This window comes from Xenopus laevis, chromosome 2S (assembly GCF_017654675.1).
Source record: "Xenopus laevis strain J_2021 chromosome 2S, Xenopus_laevis_v10.1, whole genome shotgun sequence".
In the NCBI taxonomy this organism is placed as follows: domain Eukaryota; kingdom Metazoa; phylum Chordata; class Amphibia; order Anura; family Pipidae; genus Xenopus; species Xenopus laevis.
In genome coordinates this window covers 16,547,186-16,555,000 of record NC_054374.1, presented here as the reverse complement: position 1 = coordinate 16,555,000, position 7,815 = coordinate 16,547,186, and the positions used below count along the sequence as shown (strand labels likewise).

At 36.7% G+C, this 7,815-nt stretch overlaps 1 long non-coding RNA gene across 1 annotated transcript; it reads left to right on the top strand.

Moving 5' to 3' along the window:
* Window positions 1-3,463: 3,463 nt before the first annotated feature.
* Window positions 3,464-6,269, top strand: LOC121400400. The gene is made up of 2 exons (XR_005965719.1): window positions 3,464-3,576; window positions 6,093-6,269. It is a non-coding gene; the product is annotated as an uncharacterized LOC121400400 (long non-coding RNA).
* The last annotated feature ends 1,546 nt before the right edge of the window (window positions 6,270-7,815 follow it).

Here is a 7,815-nt window from a genome sequence, read left to right as displayed (position 1 = left end):
TGCTTGGCTTTTACATTTAATCATGGTGATTAAAATACCTTGTATGCCATAGGTGTATGCGAAACATAAGCAATGATGTCTCTAGTTATGTCCTAAGGTCCAAGCCCTGCTGGTCTAGGGCTCCTCCATGCTGTGTTTCAAGATTACAGATATACGAAACAGAATTGTCAGTCATCCTGCTATAAATATCCAAGATTATATTAAAAACCCCAAATAAGCATGTTTGCCACCTCTCACCATATTTGACCTGGATCTCAGGGAATATGTTGGCAACCAAATAAATACTTTCACCAAATATTTCTATAATAGGACTTCATGGTGGGACTTAAGGGGATATCAAAGCTGCTGTATAAGCAATGTGCCCAAATATCTCTATAACTGGTCTTCATAATGGGATTTAGGGAATATTTAGACAACCAAAATAAGGACTTTCACCAAATATATCTAACTATGATAGGACTTTAGAGAATACAGTATTTAGGCAACCATATATGCACTTTGACCACATATCTCTATAACTGGCCTTTAAAATGGGACTTCAGGGAATATCTAGGCAATCACATATATATATGTATATTAGGGATGCACCAAATCCACTATTTTGGTTTCGACCGAACCCCCGAATCCTTAGTGAAAAATTTGTCCGAATACTGAACCAAAACCGAATCCTAATGTGCATATGCAAATTAGGGTGGGAAGGGGAAAACATTTTTCACTTCCTTGTTTTGTGACAAAAAGTCATGAGATTTCCCTCCCCCCAATTTGCATATGCAAATTAGGATTCGGTTTGGCCTGGCAGAAGGATTTGCCCGAATCCGAATCTTGCTGAAAAAGGCCGAATCCTGTGCATCCCAAATATATATGCACTTAGACCAAATATCTCTATAACTGGTCTTCAATTGGAATATCTTAATTACCATATACCTGTAGGTACTTTCACCAAATATCTCTATAACTGGTCTTCATGATGGGACTTTAGGAAATACCGAAGTGACCATATAAGCACTGTTCTCAAATATATCTGTAAGTGGTCTTCATGATGGGACTGTAGGGAATATCAAAGTGACCTTATAAGCATTGTATTCAAATATTTCTGTAATTGGTCTTCATAATAGGACTTTAGAGAACATCTAAGAAACCATGTATGTACTTTCCCCAAATATCTCTGTAATTACCCTTGCTAGGCAACCAAATAAGCACTTTCCCCAAATATATCCCAGCTTTCATGATAAGTCAACCATAGTTTGAAAACCTTGGCTCCATCTTCTTACCATTGGCTCCATTCTTCTTATTTAACAACATCTATTTAGACCAGGAGCTGTTAGGTCATGGTCTTCAGGATACTTTTAGTCACCTTCACTTAGCATTAGGGTTAACTAAAACTAATTTTTTTATATCTTTTATTGTGTTAATGAAGAAGAAAAAGGCAGAACTGCAATATACATTCGACACTCACCATTGTATGTGTTTGTCTAGTCATTTACCATAGGTCATATACACACCTATATAAACATGTTGTTGCTTCATTTAACAGAAGCTTTTCTGGCAGATATATAAATTACAATAGCACCACAGAAATCAAACTAAATCTGAAAAATCTGAAAGCTATTTGTCAGCGGCAAATAAAAAAAAATCTCTGTTTAATGAAATGAGCACAAAACTTATGACATTACATATTGGCCAGTTTAGTGATAACTATTAAATGTGATTTATGATAACCCAGGGGGAAAAAATAAAATCAACACTTATGTCAAATCTTCCTGGGCTTTATGGCTGAGCAGTTCTGCTATTAAGGGGAAGTAAATATTCTGCTGTCTCCTGGGTTTAAACATTAAAGTGGAGTAAGGGAAGGTTTTTCTTAGGGACCCGGCAAGAGCCCCATATTTCTTTAATATTTGTAGCACAGCTAGAGCATATTTGATTTATAGCAATGGTTCATTTGGAATTGATATTGTTAGTTCAGCATTGCAAAAGTTCTCTAAAGATACTTTCTAAGAGCCTTCAGCAAACCAGCCTGGTATTGCAAAGTATCACAAGGCTAGAAAGCTAATTGGAGCTCTAAAAAGCAAATGTACCATGGAAAAAAAAATGATAACTCATAAGCAGCACGTCTGTAAACCGGTACAGTAAATCACATGTATCTTTCAGCAGGGGCTGAATTACAGGAGGAAATTCCACTCAATTCTCTGACAATGTTTACTCTGGGCTGAACAATTGCTTCCCACCAATTTCGATGCATACACATTTTGTGGAACACTTGAAAAATGATTAAAGTTACTTTATCAACTGCTATCTATCAGGTGGCAACAGCTCAGCAAAAGTACATTTGTTCCCCACAAAATTCTATGTACTCAAAACTAATTGGTTTTGCTTCACGGCACAAAAACTGAGAGAGTGGAACCACTTTGCTGCTCTGTAAAATACATAATACGCCCTCAAGGGATTAGGTAAAACAATAGACTTAAAGCTTTGCCTTTTAGATTTCCTGGCTCGTGTTTTTATTGTAGCTTGTTATGAAAGCCTATTGTGATCTTTATTTGTCTTATGTGCATCAACTATTTGGCAAGTTGTCGTAATATTTTATATGTAATATACTGCCGCATGTTGACATATGTTATTCAGATCAGTGCTGTGAATATCTTTTTGTGTTTAGGGAAAGGATTGAGGATATTTACATGGAAAAGTATGGAAAGCTTTTACTGGAATCAAACCGACCAGCTAGTAACTTGCGAGCAACGTGTTTCTCACCAACCCCTTGAATGTTGCTCCCAGTTGTCTCAAAGCAGGTGCTTCATTCTCAATTCCTGTCTTGGAAATTTTGGTTGCATAAAAACCAGTTGTACTGCCAAACAGAGTCTACTGTAGGCTGTCAGTCCACATAGGAGCTACCAAGCCCTTTTTTGGCACCTCCAGAAAGTTTTTTCATGTATGTGTTGCTCCACCGACTTTTTTTATATTTCAATGTGGCTCATGGATAAAAAAAGGTTGGGGAACCCTGCCTTAGTACAATGCAACTAGCATTTGAATGTTCTTCTGATAGATCAACCTATAGCCAGCCAGATCATTCGAATATTTTTAGATATTGACCATCTTTTATCCAAAATATCAGAACATTCAGAGAGATAAACCAGCCAGGGTCATTCAGAGCATTAGACCAACTTGTAGACAATGAGAACATCAAACTATGTAGAGCTGTTCGGAATCAGAAGAATTAGAAGAATTACATTTCTTTCATTAGGCAAATTTTTATTTTCGGTTTAATCTTCTCTTGGAGGCCACCCAGTTTATGACATGGGCATGATTTACAGACGTGTACCAGTGCCACTCAATGATTTCCATTTCTTCAAACTAATTATCATATTAATGCTTTTTTCTGGCTTATCTATATTCAGGTCTTTTCAGTTGTTCAATACAAGAGCACAAAAGTGGCTCAGATAAAACAGTGAGGAAGTGGTAAGTGTGACACTCGCTTCCTCCCTCGCTGAACCTTATAACTGCCTACAGGCTTGTCGGTTCCATTACGTCAGGCGCCCTCTTAGGTTTCATCGGGGCAGAAGTCCTTTGCTGCATCATCAGGTAAAGAGAAACAACTCTTCACTCCTACACTCCAATTATCTTTCTATGCAAATCCGAATCTAAGGAAGCCATGGGGATTTTTTTTAGAATAAGTCAGTGCTTTTTCTTCCAACCCACTGAAAACTTTTACATAGAGTCATTTAAGGGAAGGAATGCAATGGCTGCTGCATTTCAGATCGTGGAGGGGAAACCCAACCAGATCAAATTCATTAGGAAGGTCATTCAAATTTTTCTTATGCAAATCATCCTCAGTCATTGCTCATGGGATACGATATTCAGAAACCCATTATTGTCTTTTTCCATATCACCCTGTTTAAGCAATTGTTCACTGGGATATTATTTGTATTAATAATAAAATCCCTAATATGTGACACACAGTAACGTGGCATAAATTATATTGCTCCCCATTATCTCTCAAGGGAGATACAGTTTGGGGAACACATTCTTAGTGAATCCGGAACTAGTGATTCATTTTCAGTTTTATATCTTGTGTTTTACATTAAGTGGCCCTTCACCCATTCCTAAACTGTATGAATAAAAAGAATCCAATAACATTTGAGGTGCACATGTAAAGATGTCTTGAACAGGTCCAGTTTTACGTAATGTTCACCCTTAAACCAGGGTCCTGTCATTTCTGTTGTCGTGCAACTTTTATCACTATATAGAAACAACACAAAACAACTGTACAGTAGAATGGCTTCTTCCTATTATGTTCTGTATTGACAGTTTGTTTAACAGTTAAATGAGGAAGTCTAGTAAAAAGGAAAGGCAATATTCTATATACAGCGAGAAAAATACACCTTAGACCATACGCGTTCAAAAAAGCCTGTAACAGTTTTGGTTTTACCATATGCCATATGAATTCATAACAATTATGAGAACATATTATTTTTTTTAGCCAGTCTCCCAACAGCAACTAATTACTCAAAAACTCTTGCAACTTAAACAAAAATACTTAATGCATAATCCACCCCAAGAACACCTGATGATAAACTGCTCCAAACAAATCTCTGTCCTACATATCTAGGAGAATTTAGTCTATATTAAGTAATACAGAGATATATAATAAAATAGAACACTGACATCCTAATAAGCAGAGCCTCCGACAGAATGTCCAACAGTCAATTCTTTAGCAATTTCCAAAAACATCAATATATGTTTCTTAGTACTAAAAACACCTGAAATTACCTAATACCCACAAAAGTGTCTGTTCATTCAATGGAATAAGGGAACCAGCTGATGAATATTCTAAAATATGCCACACATTAAAAGTGGTGCAGTTTTTTTAAGAGTAATAACTAGAACTGCTAAACAAGCTGATGACAGTATACCACTTTAGCCCATTGATTAAACCATAATCTCCCTCCATCCCTTTAATAGGAAGCATACAGTATTAACTTTAACATATTAACTTTAATTTTAATTTATTTAAAACCTATAAATAGCCAAATGTATTTTTGACAATGAAAACTATCCAAAGTGTTATTCCAGATTTGTTGGAAAATAAGTAGGCCACATCAACCACCCTTCTAGGTCTCATTGTTATCTGCAATGCTTCTTTTCCAAAAAAATACAAAAAAAGGACTTTTCTGCCTAGAGAAACCAAGAGTAAACATCACTATTATTTCTTAGCCTCATAACTGCTCTTCATTTAAGTGTGGGACCTCTGGGTTAATAATGGGTAATGCAACTGAAGATTAGAAATTATCTTCTATAAACTCGAACTACCAACCATGCCCTGCTCATGATCCAGCACTTCACCGCTTCTTGCTGTGCAAATTATCCTTTGTTTTAACTAGTTCTGCCACTCCAAGTACAGAACAACGTTTCGGGGGATTTGCACCTCCCTTCGTCCTAAGCCGGTTTTGCCACTCCAAGTACAGAACAACGTTTTGGGGGGTTTTCACCTCCCTTCGTCCAGACGAAGGGAGGTGCAAATCCCCCAAAATGTTGTTCTGTACTTGGAGTGGCAAAACTGGCTTAAATATAGGATTAATTGCACAGCAAGAAATGGTGAAGTTCTTGCCTTTCCTGCGAATATTTGGCTAAGTGTTGACATGGCCGTACATCTAAAGAATAGCACCACCATATACTGCTTCCCATATCCTTTATCTAGTCACGATCCAAACAGAATGGATTTTGTGTAAACTAGTGAACATTGTATATGAGCAATTTCTATCGTCGATCTTCTATAGAGCAAATCCCAGGAAGCCCCAAACAGATCCAAAGTGACCCCCCAAAATTGGTCTAAATTATGCTCAATTTTTCATTATTATTGACTATTGTAGCAGAACAGTTTACTTTATTTAAGGGGGTCATAGAGAGCCACACAACCCATAGGTTAAGAATCATTATTGTTCATGTCGTTTTCGTGACCAACTTAATATTTTAATATTAATTTAATTTAAATTCAACATTCACAATGTTTGTATGAGCATCTCCCAAGGTTATTATCATATAAAAAAGATCAACAAACTGTAACTCCTTGAATGCATTATTTTTGCTTCATTTTACAGATTGTATTATGGAGACAACAGAGTACAAGACTGGGATATCTCATTAGTTCCAATGACTATACTAACTGCTGTTCAAACCACATGTTTTATAATATTTCACAAGTTCCTTTAGACCGTAGACAAAGCAAATAAAAGAAGACATACCTAAAAGCAGATGGTCTCCTCCTGAGAGGATATGTAAGTGCAGCGTGTGAATGTAGGCCACAGACTTCCTCTTCTTCCTGCCTCCGATCACTAGTAACCCAGCACATGTTTGTGGCTTTTCTTGATAATATTTAACAGAAAGAAATGCTGAGCAGAAAAAATATTATCCGAGTGAGTAGGTTCCCCCACAGTCAGCGTGCTTTCCTATGAGAAGTCAAGAAGAGTCAGCTCCTAAATGCTGAAGACCCTTTTATAAATCAGATGGAGGTGACTCATTGACTGTAATTTCCCACCCGTTCTCTTTCTTCTCGTAAGAGAGAGAAAAAAAGAGAAACCTTGGAAAAGCTCCTCCGATCCAACTCATACAGTAGATAGAAAATCAGAGATGGACTTTCCTCTTGTACATAAATGAAGTAAACCAAAAACAAAACATAAAAAAACACCCGATTCCAGGGCACTTCTGGTTGATTGTGTTGGTTTTTTTTTAACAGTAATTCCCTGGGTATGCATGGGGATTTCTTGGGGAATATTTAATTTTCATAGGACTTGATCTAAAGTTTAATGAAACACTACAGTAGTTTCATCTGATGCAGAATTTATGTTTGTGATACAAAAATTACAAGGACACACATGATTTTAATACTAGTATGAAAAATACTTTTCTAATGACTGGTGAGCTGATATCTAGAAGGGGATTTTTTAAAACAATGTTGAAGTTTCTTTCTTTCTACATAAAATACATTTATGCTATTTCTGTGCAAACTTTGCCCCGACTGTCTCCAAATTTTTGAAAATATTTGTTCCTAGAAACTATTTACCCCAGTATGAACAGTTGCCCAAAATATTAAATGTTCAGCTAATTCGTTCTCTTCATCACTGCAATAGGTTATAGTTACTGAAAGAAGAATGCAATCGCTGTAAATAGACAGTGGTGGGTATGACCCAAAAATATAAGTGTTCTATTTATTATTCCCTCTACCCAAAAGCAAAGTTTCCCTGAAATGTGTTTAAAGGTAAAGACTAAGGGGCCGATTCACCAAGGGTCGAATATCGAGGGTTAATTAACCCTCGATATTCGACTGGGAATTAAAATCCTTCGGATATCGAAGTCGAAGGATTTAAGCGCAAATAGTTCGATCGAACGATCGAAGGATTATTCCTTCGATCGAACGATTAAATCCTTCGAATCAAACGATTCGAAGGATTTAAATCCAACGATCGAAGGAATATCCTTCGATCAAAAAAACTTAGGAAAGCCTATGGCTAACATTGAGTTCGGTAGCTTTTAGATGGCGAACTAGGGGGTCGAAGTTTTTTCTTAAAGAGACAGTACTTCGACTATCGAATGGTCGAATAGTCAAACGATTTTTAGTTCGTATCCTTCGATAGTCGAAGTAGCCCATTTGATGGTCGAAGTAGCCCAAAAAACGCGTCATAATTCGAAGTTTTTTAACTTCAAATCCTTCACTCGAAGTTAGTGAATCGGCCCACAAAAATAGGTTTAACCCACATTGCCGATATTGTTTTGCATTATACATTGTCTGTACATTAGGGGGTTACTTATTAAAGTCTGATTTTG